This window comes from Pinus tabuliformis, chromosome 8, assembly GCF_031772625.1.
Source record: "Pinus tabuliformis cultivar Carrire ecotype Pingquan chromosome 8, CPIR1, whole genome shotgun sequence".
Taxonomy (NCBI): domain Eukaryota; kingdom Viridiplantae; phylum Streptophyta; class Pinopsida; order Pinales; family Pinaceae; genus Pinus; species Pinus tabuliformis.
In genome coordinates, this window is record NC_142294.1 from 835,226,471 (window position 1) to 835,239,982 (window position 13,512).

The following is a 13,512-nucleotide window of genomic DNA, read 5'->3' on the forward strand; positions in this document are numbered from 1 at the left end:
GGATGATAGTGACTATGCTATGGGAGCAATGTTGATACAACACGATAAACCCATATGTTATCATTCTGAGACATTTAATTCTGCAGTAGTTAACTATCCCACATATGATAAAGAATTGTATGCATTAGTACAGAGTGTGAAAAAGTGGAAACATTACTTAATGGGCAAAGAGACAGTTATACATACTGATCATCAACCACTTCAATATTTACACTCCCAAACTAAGTTGCATCAATCAAGGCATTATAGATGGATAGGTTTTCTACAACAGTTTCATCTAGTCATCAGATATGTTGTCCAGACCAATCATAAATGCATCCACTATACTTAAGCATAATTCAGTATTGCATGAAAGCTACATTGAATAGTATGCTCAAGATATAAATTTTAAAGATGTATATGCAACTTTAAGTCATGGCAAACAAGTAGAAGAATTGGATTATCATGTTAAGGACCAGCTCTTGTATCATTTTGGGAAGCTATGCATTCCACAAACTGAAAGAGTAAAGATAATTCGAGAGGCACACACTTTCTCTAATATCAGGTCACTTTGGTGTAAGTAAAACAGTTGCACAACTGCAAAGATTTTGTTATTGGCAAAAAATGAATGAGACAATTTCGAGATATGTAAGAGGGAGTACCATGTTTGCTAAAAGCAAGCCCAGCAATAGAAAAATAGGCTTGTACACTCCACTACCAGTTCCTTCTCATCCTTGGGAAAGTGTTTCCATGGACTTTGTTGGAGGATTGCCTAAATCTAGGAAAGGTCATGACTATTTATATTTTGTTGTGGATAGGTTTAGAAAAATGTGTATTTTAATACCTCATAACAAACAGATTATAGTTGAACAAACTGCAAATTTGTTCTTTCAGCATGTATGGGTTCATTTTGGATTACCCACTTCCATTATATCTGATCGAGATACCCGATTTGTTGGGAAATTTTGGTCAAGTTTGTGGGAATTGGTGGACACCAGGCTGAAGAAGAGCACAACTTTTCATCCGCAAATAGATGGCCAAACAGAAATAGTCAATAGGACAATAATCCAGTTGCTCAGAGGCTATTGCAGCAAGCATCCCAGGCTTTGGGATGAACACTTATGTTATGTGCAGCATGCTTACAGCCGAGCTAAGCATTCTTCTACACAGAGATCTCCTTTTGAGACCTGTTTTGGTTTCACACCAAGGTATCCCTTGGATTTTGTCTTTGGTAAAGACATAGCAGTTGATGGACACAGTGATGTGGACAAGGCAACCAAGTTCATCTAACAAATCCAAGAGATTCAGCAGGCAGTACAGGAACAGCTGGAAAAGAGCCAAGCCAAGTACTAGGCAAGGCATGACAAGCATCGGATGGAGCATAGTTTCCAAGTTGGTGATCAAGTCTGGTTGTATATCAGCAAAGACAAAATGCAAGGTGAAGGTAAGAAGCTGAAGCCAATAAGGTATGGACCTTTCAGGATACTTGAGAAAATTGGTGAAAATGCTTTTCACCTTGATTTACCAGCTTACATGCACATCTACTCAGTTGTAAATGCAGATAGCTTGAGATTATTTGAACCTTCATTAATTGAAGATCCCGTAGAGCAGAGTCAATTACCTTCTATTGATGATCTGTTGCCTAAATATCTTAATGAATTGCAGGAAGATACAGTTCTGGACAGGAAGGTGACAACTATGTGCAGAGGGGATGTTGAGTACCTCAGGATTGGACTCAAAGGTTCAAAACCAAGCAGTGCGAAATGGATAGAAATTTAGCAAGCGAGGAATCAATACCTCACTTGATTGATGCTTAAAAATAAACTTTTGGGGTCAAAAATATTTTTCAATGGGAAGGTTGTGATCCGAATTGGATCCTAAAACTCTCTAAGTTTTCATAAACGCATTCAAATTATGCCAAACAGATTCAAGTCTTAGAAAGATCAAGCTATCAAAAGGAATCCTCATGACAGTTGCAATTGTGATCAGCGTGGAGCAGTGAGGACCCTCAGTCGAGCTTGTAGACTGTTGGTGCTTGGTAACTCGCGCTGGCCCAAATTGGCAAAACCAGAGTCTAATTCAAGAAACGGGGTGGTTTTTGATCGCAGGGCGTCCCCCTCAGTGAAGGAAAGCCACGAAATGCCCTGGCCCGAAATGGATATGAAATGCGGAAAAGTAATAAATTCAATTCCGTGGATTCCACAAAACCGGCAGGATATCGGAAGGCCTCGAGGCGGTAAGCAGTTTTGACCGAGTCTTGCCTGATGCCACACACTGAGTGACACGCATTTGGTGGAAGAGAGAGAAAATCGCTCACATCGGATGGGTAAACGTCACGCTACTTACCCACCCGATATGAATGACGACCGTAGGATCTGGGGGACCCAGATCAACGGCAGAGGCACGTCCCGATAAATGACCGGATTTGACAAAGTTTTAAAGAAAGATTACATGGGATTTGAAGTCCAACGTGGACGACGAATTAGCAGAAGATTCATGTTTTATGGGCATCTTGGAGCAAACAGAAATAACGACCGTTCAAATGTGTCCAAGGAACTTGACGCCCTCAACTGTTACAGAATAGGTGGCCACCTCCCTGTGAAGCGTTACACAGTGATGATGATGCAGAATAGGGGAGTTCGAATGGATAGAGGCAGGAAAACCAGAATGTCAAGAAGTGAAAATGAACCGACAGAAAGTAGACTGACTTTAAAGCCATGAACTGACAAAAGCAGAGGACATACAGAGAGGAGTTAGTTAGATGTAGAAAGCTAAGAGTAGAGAACAGAGAGAAGAAGTCGATCTGACCTAAAGGCAACATCAAGCCAGATAGAGCCAGAGAGAGTCAGAGAGTCTGTGCACTCTAGAGAAAGCTTGAGAGGTTCAAGTGAGCTCCTCGGCATAGGTCTGTCATGTATGAGTTTCAGATTGGACTCATACTACTGTGACCGGTAGAGGTCAAGTACTAGTAAGGAGAGTCTGTGTACTCTAATCCTACTGATTCATATCTGTTGAGTGAGACTCAAATTGAGCTCACTGTTGTAAAGAAACTCTACTTTGAAAACATAATAGAGAGGCCACCACTGAAAGCTAGACCAGGAGACGTAGCCCAGGAGCATTGGGTGAACTCCTTATTAAACTTGTTGGATTACATGTTTTTCCTGTTATGTTTTCTCTAACTGCCTCATTGTCTATGTATTTTGCAATCTTATCTATCCATTACATAAAGTAACATAGGCATATCCATGAACATGAGTCTGTAATACCTTTAATTCTTTGTCCTAGATAAATTCCAAATCATGTATAATCGTGAATAAATTCTACACTATCCAAGGAGTGTAAAACAATTTTATATTCATTATCCTCTTGTAACTATAGAGTATAGCTACCATTTTTTAGCTCATTGCCTTCATGAATAACACATTCATCCTCATTTAAAGTGAGCTCACTGTTTTGAGTTTCTATACATGGAATTTCAGAACTTAGAATTTGATAAGATTGTTCTTAGAATAAAGACCCATGAAATAAAAGGGATGATGAAAAATTTGATTGTCTATCATGGTCTTTCTCTTGGTGATTTAACATTTGACAAGACCGCTGCAAACTTTCTTCAAACTTAGAAGATGAATCATACTTCTCTGCATCAAAATGTTGATCTACTTCATTTTTACGCAAGGGAAAAGCTACTATTTGCTGGAAATTTTCTTGTGTATCAAGGCTGTTAAACTCTACTTGTTCTTCCTCCCGATCACTTAAAAACTAACAAGAATTTTGAACATGTTCATTCAACATAGGATAAGAAACATGAATATCTACATAAGGATCCTAATGAACTTCTTTGACAGTTAAGGAAGAAACTACTACCTCTTGAGAATTTTATTGAGTATCATGGTAGCTAGTTTCGACATTTTGACCATGATGATGTTGTTGGGAAAAGTATCCAATACGGAATGACCCTATCCCACTCTAAGGGTGATAGTACCTCAGTAACAATCAAAGCAAAGCTATTCAAGATTACTTCTTTATGAGATGTAAGAGAGAGGAGAAAGAGATCCACTAACCGTTATCTTCCGCTAATGATTGATCCAATCTTCCCTCTTTGCTGCTTGTTCCCAGCTCCTTGCTCTTTCACTGGCCCAGCTACACAAAGATCCTGCAAAAGCACAAGAAAAGGAAACTACAAGAATCATACATCCATAATTGATTCAAGGATTAGAATAAATCAAATATACAAGCATCAATACGCCACAGAGACACATGCATATAGAAGAACCTCAAATGCTTTATTAATGGAAGAAGTAAAGTTCTGAGAGTGTTACAACCATAAGAGGCCCAATCCAGCAACACCTCCCAGCAGAAAGAAATATCCTCTTCACCTCCTTCAAAGCAATCACCCAATAGTTCTATACTCAAACCAACAACACTTCCTTACATTCACAAGATTCCAGCCTCCCTAGACCTCATGAGAGAGCTCTATATATAGGAGATTTGGAGAAAGGATGAATCAGCTTGAGCTTGGCATGGATCTGACTAGTGTCCTCTCCCACTTCAGTTATTCTTCAGTTCTTGAGTCCACTTGGAGTTTCTTGCTTCCACTTGGAGATCTAGATCCTCTTACTCATCACAAGGCGAATTCCCTGATCCAAGTGTCATTTTGGAAGCTTCCTGGGCATTTGACACCTTGCAGAATGACTGTGCCACTTGGCCAATCTCGCCCAGTGCAGGTAGCCTTCATTAGAGTTTACATTCAGCGCAGGTACAGAGTGGAGCAGTTGACATTCAGCGCAGATGCTCAGTGGAGCAGTTGACATGATCCATAATTAGCTTGTTTTTTAGTGTTTTCAGGTGGAGAACTGATTTTTAGTGCTGTGGTTTGCTGACCTTGTTCCTCTAGGGGTAGGAACAACATGTTTAGGGACTTTGGATCCCTTAGATTATTGACATTTCATGCTTCATGCTGTAAGGCACAAAAATTTCTATAACAGTTGCCCCCTAAAGTATGAGGTCGTTTATCGGGTGAAATGCTTTATCAGGAGGATCTGAAGTTCATTCAATCGTTGAGAGGTGACCTGTAATAAAATACAATACAATACATTATTTTTCATTCTGCTTTCATGATCTAGCTGAGGCGGGCATTCCCATGCTCAGCTTTATAAATTCATTTTGGTACATAGAACAGACGATCGTCTGATGGTAGACTGATAATTTTCTGCTGAAATTATCATCCTTTGAGTAGGATGATCATCTGCTGCAATGATGTACATGTCAAATGTCTTTATGTTTCCTGAATATATATCGCAACCCGGATGGATGAAACTAGATCCGGGGTCTTCAAACTCGTTCGATCTTCACTCTAAGTACAAGTCGATCCATGTGAGAATTGCGCTAAAGTCGAACATGGAAAGACATCGCTTGATTACCAGTCAATGATGTAAACCGTTAACAAGCGCGAGAGGAATCACCGATAATGATAATGACCCTCAAGGTACTGCAGTACAATTCACGTGGTGTGAATATAGGACTTGGCGTCGAACACCACGCAAAATCTTCTGGTCGAAGGTCATTGATGTATACCTGTCGCCGGAAGTGAGAAACTTGCCATTGAGGCATGCAAGCTTCAAAGTACTGAGGGGGTTGTTCCTATATCAACTTCTTGGATAATGAGCTGAAGTCGACAAGAAGCGATCCGTCAAAGGAGGGCCTTAATGAATCCCACATCAGTGACACGGAACAGAGCTAATGATTTTAGTGGAGGTGAAAACAATCTGTGAGATATGATTCAGGGTGGCGATCATGGGTGGATGAAGGATAATGTATGGCAGTGGATGGGACACGGTTGACTCTTTCTGAACAACATCTCTTGAACATATAATGACACTGATGCGATGGATCGGTAGCATTACCCCAAATGTGGATGGTTTGGCGAAGACCATGGTGATGAGACCAGTGAATGAAACAACCCAACCCGATGTGATACGGAGGAAAAGTGTCATGTTCAAGAGCGACTTGCTACCATTAAAGCTTTGAGGTTCTCCCAATTTTTCCCTAGTCATTTCTGACCAGTACCTCTTTATTTTTGTCAAGCTTGAGGAGGATAACATATGCTTGTTCTATAACCTGCCCTTCGGGCAAGCCCATCGCTATGTTTTAACGAGCCTAGCGATAGGGAAACTCGTTCTCATCTAAAGACAAGTTTGTCGCTATTTAATCATTTTAACGAGTCTAACGACAAGGAAAACTCGGTCCTTTTCATTTTTAGAGAGTCTGAAAAGGTACAGAAAGTTAACTCCAAAATTCCTTTTTCGTCATCTAATCCCTTAAGTCCGAAAAATTATAAAACAATACAGAAGGGATGAGTTTTCGATAACTTTAACGAGCCGAATAAAACAAGCGCTCGACCTTTTTGTGTAATAATCCCTCAGGTCCAAAAATATTAAAATCTAGAGGAGGGATAGCTCTTCCGGTCGTTTAACGAGCTAGAAGGCCAAAACTCGGCAATCTTTTCATATTTTACGAGTCAGTTGAAAAGAGCTTAAAGAAGACTCGTCTTTTGAGGAATGAGTGATGAACAGGGATAGCAGCTGATTCCAGGTACAGGTTGGAATTTTCCAATCACGGCAGTGTCACAAGGATGGCTAGGTGAAATCACTCTTCGCAGCTGTTCCTCAAAATGGGTAAACAAACATATGGAGGTGAACGATCGGCCAAATGAAAGTGGAGGTGGCAGGTGCAAAACACGACCAAGGCTTTTATGGTTGATCAGGTTACATACTTAATGGTTATTTACCAGGATGGGTTCATTTTTTAACGAGCTTGAATTATGCCAAAACACTGCTCAATCTTATGTTTATTTTTTAACGAGCATGAACTATGTGCTAAAACTGCTCGGTGATAAGTTCGCATGCCCCCAACATAATAACGCAAATCGAGGTGCATGCCCCCCAAGCTTCATTGCATTCAACTTGGTGGTTGGAATGAAGGTTTACCTTTGATATTTGGGAAGGGGATTGTTTTCATTTTTTAATGAGGTTGACACAGTAAAAGAACTATCCTCATGACTCCTTGTTTCATTTTTTAACGAGGTTGACACAAGATAAGAACCGTCCTCGGAGCCCAAATCCATTAGATATAGAAGGTTTCATATTCCACAGTGGCCATTTCCGCCAGATTACTCGGAGGTGGTAGGGCAAAAGTACCCATTAAGGCAGGGTCTTTTAGGAGACCTACTTCGATATTTTGGAGCGAATAATTGCTTCCATGGATCTTTGGACTGCTTCCCGTAACTTGTGAACTGTTGGGGAGAAAAGTTTGTTGGTCGACGATTGTAATTCCTCCTTGGAAAGGAAATGCAATCTTTCTGAAGTAGGTTGACACAATCGCGGCCATGGCATAGATCCAGGGCCTTCCCAGTAGGATGTTGTAATTGAGGTTTCCATCAATTACTTCAACATCAATTCCTACTGTTTTGCCCCCTAGTTCAACTTGCAAGTTACTTAAAATCCCGTATGGAGTGTATGATCGTCCATCAAATGCTTTTAACGTCGTTGACGATTTCGACAAGGGTGGTGAGCCTAAATCTTTCTAGCAACTCATCGACATAAGACATGTAGATGCCCCCTCATCAATAATTATTCGATGAACAGTTTTGTTGAGGGCTTTCACTTGAATAAGGAAAGCTAGTTGAGCTGGTAACTGAGGGTCATATCCTTTATGATCAAAGGCGACAAAATTGGAATCCATTGGGTCAATTCCACCTATTGTTGATAATAAAGCTTGTTCTTGGGAGAAGCAATTTTGCGGTACCTCAAGTGTCGACATAACGGACGGCGATTGGGCCAGGTCCTCTATCTGTGCTATTTTCGCACAAGGATTAAATGTCAATTTGTGTACTGCTCCCTTTTGCGACTTTATTATTGGCTCAGGGACGATGGGTGGCACAACTTCAGTCAAATTTGTTGTCGAACTACTAGGTTGTTCATTAGCCTTGTTGTTCGACAGCTTTGGATTCCTGTAATGCTTATTTCTCGTCAAAGCATTAGTTTGCTGCTTTGAGGTAGACAACATAAGCACTTGGGATCGGGAAGCATTTTGATTAGCAACCAGATTTTGACCTGGATTAGGAAACGGATCAGTCAATACTGCTGGGGTTTTTGAACTCTTAAAGAGTTTCTTAACTTCAGCTATATGTGGAAAATCTTTCATCCAATGATCCTCATCGCATATATGACACCCTGCTGGGGGTTTCCTTTTTCTCCCTTTCTTTTTCTTCTTGCCCCCTGGTTGCTTCAGTTGTTTGCCCTTGTCGGTCGACATGGCATTTACTTCTGAGGCAAGAAGTTCTCCATTTGCATTTTGACTATAAATTTTGTGCTTGCCAATCACGCCATCGCCGGCGTGAGAGTCATTGTTTGATTTAGGAGGAGGAGGAATTGAAAATTCCGGTCTAGGAGCGTCGGGTATTTTGTCGTAGAGCGTGCCAGACTGAGTATAAACTAAGTCCAAATACTATGCACGAGCGATAACTTGCTCCTCTGTTACGACTCCCCCCTTGGCCACATCTTCCGTTATAGCAGGAAGTAACGACTTTATAAACCATTCAGCTAATAGCTGATCGGGAACATATGTTTTCACCATCCTACGACGACGACGCCACTCATGTATATGATCAGATATGCGGGTGGCAGTCGTCTGTTTGAAGTTGGTAAGGAGTTCTGTTCCCGTTTCATACCTTATCGGTAATTGAAAATGGGTTAAAAAGGTTGTGGCTAAGGTACTGAAGTTGTCGAACGAAGCTCTAGGCAATTCAATGTACCATTTTTCCACTGGACCCGTTAACGTCCTCTGAAAGAGGCGAAGTCTTATCGAATCATCATTCAGGGTGTTCGATGAACACCATAGATGGAATGTCATCACATGATTCGACGGATCTTCACCCGGATTTCCATTAAATTTAGGAATGTCTGACGGAAGTTTATGCGGAATCGCTGGCCACCAAGGGGCATAAGAAATTGGATCATTCGTCAGCCGGTTTAGATCTGGTAGTTCTAGAGTTGCTACAAAGGGCAACTGTTGGTTCAAGTTAGGCGAAGCATATCCAGGATAAGATGGTATCGCCTGAGAAATGGGTCTTTGCAGACCAGCATAATGCTGACAACTTTGACAAGGTTGATGGGCATAACCATTATAGTATGGTTGCCCATTACTTACAAAGACTTGTTGCTCAGGTCCTTGATATGATTGCTGGAATGACATTTGTTGAGATTGAACCAGCTCTGGTTGTTGGACCATTTGATGTTGACCAATACTGGATGATTGACCAAGATGAGGAGTCACAGTACTTGTTTGAGCCTGAGTCGTTCCAGATAAGGAGGCACTAACCTGAGGTTGTGATTGAGTCATTGAGACAAGATGTTGTTGTATTGCAACCTGAGAAACTTGGGGTCGACATACAACAGGTAGAGCTTGTACTTGCGACGCATTCACTATAGCAGGTATGGTGGGAATATTCGACACAGGGTGTACTGGTTGCGTTGAATATACAACTCCTGGTTGTTGAGGTAGTATCGGTACCCAACCGCTGGCTGTAATTCCAGTTTGACCTGAACTTTTTTGTAAACTCCCATATGGTTGTTCTCTCGGAGGGAACAATGAAAGAGCATATTGCCCTCCATATGGTGGAAATCCAGTACTTAAAGGATAAATTGGCCTTTGAAGACACATTGGATCAATTTGTTGAGTTTCAACATAAGAAATACCAGATGATAATCCGGATGAAGAAATAGGAACTAACCATGTCGTCGTCCTTGACGGGATTCCGGCTTGTTGTTGATAACTTTCCGGCTCAGATGGTATACCGGCGTACATCGTTGGAGTAGCAGCAGGAGGCTCTGCTGTTGCTGTGTCGGACGACACAGTCCTAGATGTCGACGGTTGTTCAGACATATTGAGTCTATCCAATAGATTGCCTAGTGATTCTACAGGAACTTCACTGGTGATAGACTAACTTCGAAGATCAACAAGGGAAAGGTGATGATTATTCCGCTTAAAATAAATTTTATAACGACGCTTTAGACACAACTTGCTTTTTCACTTTTTAAGAGTCGAGAAAAAGCTAAAGATGACTCTAGTCTCCTTCGATGTTTTAACGAGCCCGAAGTGACAAATGCTCGGTTGGACTTTTTCAGTTATAGAGTTTGAAAAAGGCCAAAAGAAACTGCTCTGGAGATCTAGGCAGAGGGTGTGCCAAACCTTTCGCAAAACCACATAATACGTTTTACGGTACGGGTGGTCGATCTTCGTGAATGCTGTGTTCACTGCATTGCGATCAGTAGGGCGGCCGACACGGCTTCCTAAGGATAAAAGATATATGCCTATAGGGGTCTCCCAATATATACGCGACGGTACGTGGGAGCAAAAGTCCGTATTAGTGCCACCGACTCTCAGGAGGAATCACCCACCTTCGTCGAGATCGACAGTCACTACGTTTAACGACGCCGGAACACGTCTCTAGCTTAGACCTCTATGTGTTTGCGTTATGTTTCAAAGCGTTGTTAGGTTCATTCAATATATTTTAAGTTGATCTTTTTAAATTTTGCCTTTCAAGGTTCACCACGAGATGTATTGATACAAATTCCTAAATGCAGTCTAAGATGAGAAGCAAGCTTTTTTCAATCTTTTCGACTTATGAAAATCTTAACTACTGAGGGAAAAGAGAGACAAAATCTTTTCACACAGATCAAAGAGCACTCGCTAATGCACTTTTTCCCTAAATCAACATACAAACTTATATGCAAAATGCAAAAATGCAGGTATTTCTTTTCTCTTTCTTAATGTTTATGCGATACAAAAAAGAAAGCTGTTGTATAATTTCGAATTCAATTTCAAGTGAAAGCAAACAAGCTTGTCCAAAATCGAAAGATACCTTAAGATTTACTTGTTTCGACACTAGAAATATATAAATTCAAACCAAATGACGAAAGCAAAATCTTAATCAGCTATGAACAACAAATAAACTAACTCTTAAGATCAAAACGACACTTTATCACAGGTCTAGATCTAAGAGGCCACAGCAAGACTAGTTCACTTTCGTTATGGGAAACTGTAAATGATACAAGAAATACATAAAGAACAAACACAGTTTCTTTATACAACCAAGGCGGAATAGTGGCAAGGGAAGATGGTTTCAGATAGGCACATTGACTGGTAACAGACAGCAAAAACAAGATTGAAAAAAGGGCAAGAAACAGCAGGAAACCCCAGTAGCACAAGGCAAGACTGGTCCAGCGCAGGTGGTACACAGGCAGTTTGACCTTCAGTGCAGGTAGCCCCTTCGGGAACTGCGCTGAAATGCAGACAACCTTCACACAGCCTGCACTGAAGAACGAAACTTTCGTTTCTCTTGGTTTCTGGGTCACAGATTGCTAAAAAATTCACAGTTTTTGGCCAAATCAGAAGCTATCAGTCAAGGACGCACTAAGGGACGACAAGGAGGATGAAAAGCTATCATAAGAGCTTATTAGAGTCCTTGTGAATCAGCTCTTCAAATCATAAACTTGCCCAGAAACTGAGCTAGAGTAGCTGCCCTCTACTTTGCATTTGAAAGATCCAAATGCAGTTCGATTCGGTACTCCCTTTGTTTATGAAATGAATAGGAAAAACACAAACAACCAAGAAGATATGATCCCCAGCGGAGTCGCCAATTTGTTGTTGGGAAAAGTATCCAATACGGAATGACCCTATCCCACTCTAAGGGTGATAGTACCTCAGCAACAATCAAAGCAAAGCTATTCAAGATTACTTCTTTATGAGATGTAAGAGAGAGGAGAAAGAGATCCACTAACCGTTATCTTCCGCTAATGATTGATCTTCCCTCTTTGCTGCTTGTTCCCAGCTCCTTGCTCTTTCACTGGCCCAACTACACAAAGATCCTGCAAAAGCACAAGAAAAGGAAACTACAAGAAGAATACATCCATAATTGATTCAAGGATTAGAATAAATCAAATATACAAGCATCAATACGCCACAGAGACACATGCATATAGAAGAACCTCAAATGCTTTATTAATGGAAGAAGTAAAGTTCTGAGAGTGTTACAACCATAAGAGGCCCAATCCAGCAACACCTCCCAGCAGAAAGAAATCTCCTCTTCACCTCCTTCAAAGCAATCACCCAATAGTTCTATACTCAAACCAACAACACTTCCTTACATTCACAAGATTCCAGCCTCCCTAGACCTCATGAGAGAGCTCTATATATAGGAGATTTGGAGAAAGGATGAGTCAGCTTGAGCTTGGCATGGAGCTGACTAGTGTCCTCTCCCACTTCAGTTATTCTTCAGTTCTTGAGTCCACTTGGAGTTTCTTGCTTCCACTTGGAGATCTAGATCCTCTTACTCATCACAAGGTGAATTCCCTGATCCAAGTGTCATTTTGGAAGCTTCCTGGGCATTTGACACCTTGCAGAATGACTGTGCCACTTGGCCAATCTCGCCCAGCGCAGGTAGCCTTCATTAGAGTTGACATTCAGCGCAGGTACAGAGTGGAGCAGTTGACATTCAGCGCAGATGCTCAGTGGAGCAGTTGACATGATCCAGAATTAGCTTGTTTTTGAGTGTTTTCAGGTGGAGAACTGATTTTTAGTGCTGTGGTTTGCTGACCTTGTTCCTCTAGGGGTAGGAAAAACATGTTTAGGGACTTTGGATCCCTTAGATTATTGACATTTCATGCTTCATGCTGTAAGGCACAAAAATGTCTATAACAGATGATGAAAAAGTTTCTCATGCAAATCATCTAGTATCTCTTCATCCATGAACTGATCATCTTCAAAAAAAATCTCCGAATTTTCAATATTTTTTTTAAAATGAGCCAATAGTCTTTGACCAACAACAAGGAAGGATGACATTCTTTATATCTCTTGTAAAACACTGTATGAAAATTTCTAAGAGAAGATAAACAAGAATTTGGCAAGCTTTGTTACCATGATTGTGCATTTCCCTCCAAGGATACCATGAACATATTCATGAGACAATCTTCATGAAAATCAACCTTAAATCTACATACATGCTTGTGAAATTTGAACAAATTAAGAGAAACATCATCTCCTTTTTGATATTTGAATTTTGGAAAATAAGTTTTCTAATCTACATGAGGCATGTGATTTGGAAAACCTAGAATATGCATACGATGCATAGGGGCATACCTTGCAGACCTGTGATCCATCTCAAGCCAATAGAGTTGCTAGTAAAACTCTTATTTCTGAATCCTGCTGCCAGTGGTGTCTTTGGATCAAGTTGAAACCTGATTGGAGTCACCAGGTGAATGATTCAACCTACATATGTCTGACTATTGTCCACCATCAACAACTAGATGTGAAAATTTGATGATCTTTCCCAGAGAAGATGGAACCGTTCATTCCCCGACAATGACGCCACTACGTTAGAACTCTGTAAATTTCTCTAGGCTGAAAATAGAAATGCAGAGGTAACCACTAACCACTTTTCGGCTAGAATCTAGCCCTACTAGCCTTGGAGAGGGT